Here is a 1,285-nt window from a genome sequence, read left to right as displayed (position 1 = left end):
TGACACCCCTAGACACCATTACTTGCAATCGAAAATCCTACATCAATACCCGTCCCTTGGGATCCGACCTTTACTTGCCTCTTTACTAGTAGTAGAGTTGTTTTTGAAGTTATAAATATTTTTTTGGTCTAGGTGCTCCTAACGACAAGTAACCGAAATCTAAGCTCAAAGCGGACTCGACCAAAAATGGCGCCGTTGCCCGGGACGGTGTTAATTGATTTGATTTTCTTTGATTATTATTAGTTGTGTCTTTCTTTGCCTTGGGGAAGTAAAACTCCCCAAGGTTTGTTCTAATTATTTTCGAGTTGTTTGATATTTTGCATGTCTAGAAGATCACAAGGTAACTTGTTACCCATTGATCACGAAATTGAAAGGACTTTGACAACCAATAGAAGACTTGCTAGCAATACTTTGAGAGGTATTGGGGAGGTTATAGATATTCAACCAAATACTATTGAGTTCATCAACCCTTTTGCAAGAGAAGGTGAGGAGAACCCAGCACAAAATCAACCGCACAATCACCCCACAATGCCTAAGTTTTCATCACATTCCTTACCAACCAAGGAGAACCTACCCAATGGTACTCCCACACCACAACACTTAACCGGAAATTTCATTGCAAAATTCGCATTTTCCAATTAGTCGAAAGAAACCAATTTGGGGGGATGCCTAGTGAAGACCCTCATTCCAACATGGTCACTTTTTGTGACTATTGTGATGCGATTTCACAAACTGGAGTGACTCAAGACCAAATTCGATGGGTCTTTCCTTTTTCTCTAATTGGGACCGCGAAACAATAGTTGAAGAGCCTTGATAAGGCTACTCTTGGAATTGAATCTTGGAAGAAGTTGGCTCTAGCTTTCTACAAAAAATTCTACCCTCCGGAAAAGACTAACATGCTAAGAGCTCAAATTACGGGTTTTAAGCAAAGGGACGAAAAATCTTTGTATGAAGCTTGGGAGCGATTCAAAGAAATTTGTCGCTCATGTCCTCATCATGGACTTAGCGAGTGGTTCTTGGTACAACAATTTTGGAATGGTCTTTAAGAAGACTCAAGAAACATTCTCAACATGGGATCAAATGGTATGTTCACCGAAGTTGACGATAATCAAACTTGGAACAAGATTGAGAAAATGACGGTACATAATTCACAATATAGTAGACCTCGCAAGGCTACTAGAGGAGGAAAGCATGAAGTGGACTCTATTACTCAATTGGGTGCTCAACTTAGTACTTATATTGATACCATCAACTTGAAGTTTGAGAAGGCTATGACTAAGCTTGA

General features: G+C 39.8%; 1 non-coding gene across 1 annotated transcript; it reads right to left on the bottom strand.

The window, feature by feature from the left end:
* Positions 1-896: 896 nt before the first annotated feature.
* Positions 897-1,003, bottom strand: LOC141610243 (small nucleolar RNA R71). The gene has a single exon (XR_012528143.1). It is a non-coding gene; the product is annotated as a small nucleolar RNA R71 (small nucleolar RNA).
* Between the last annotated feature and the right edge of the window lie 282 nt (positions 1,004-1,285).

Source organism: Silene latifolia, chromosome 10 (genome assembly GCF_048544455.1).
Source record: "Silene latifolia isolate original U9 population chromosome 10, ASM4854445v1, whole genome shotgun sequence".
In the NCBI taxonomy this organism is placed as follows: Eukaryota; Viridiplantae; Streptophyta; class Magnoliopsida; order Caryophyllales; family Caryophyllaceae; genus Silene; species Silene latifolia.
The sequence above is the reverse complement of the archived record's forward strand: the minus strand, read 5'-3'. Positions and strand labels throughout refer to the sequence as shown.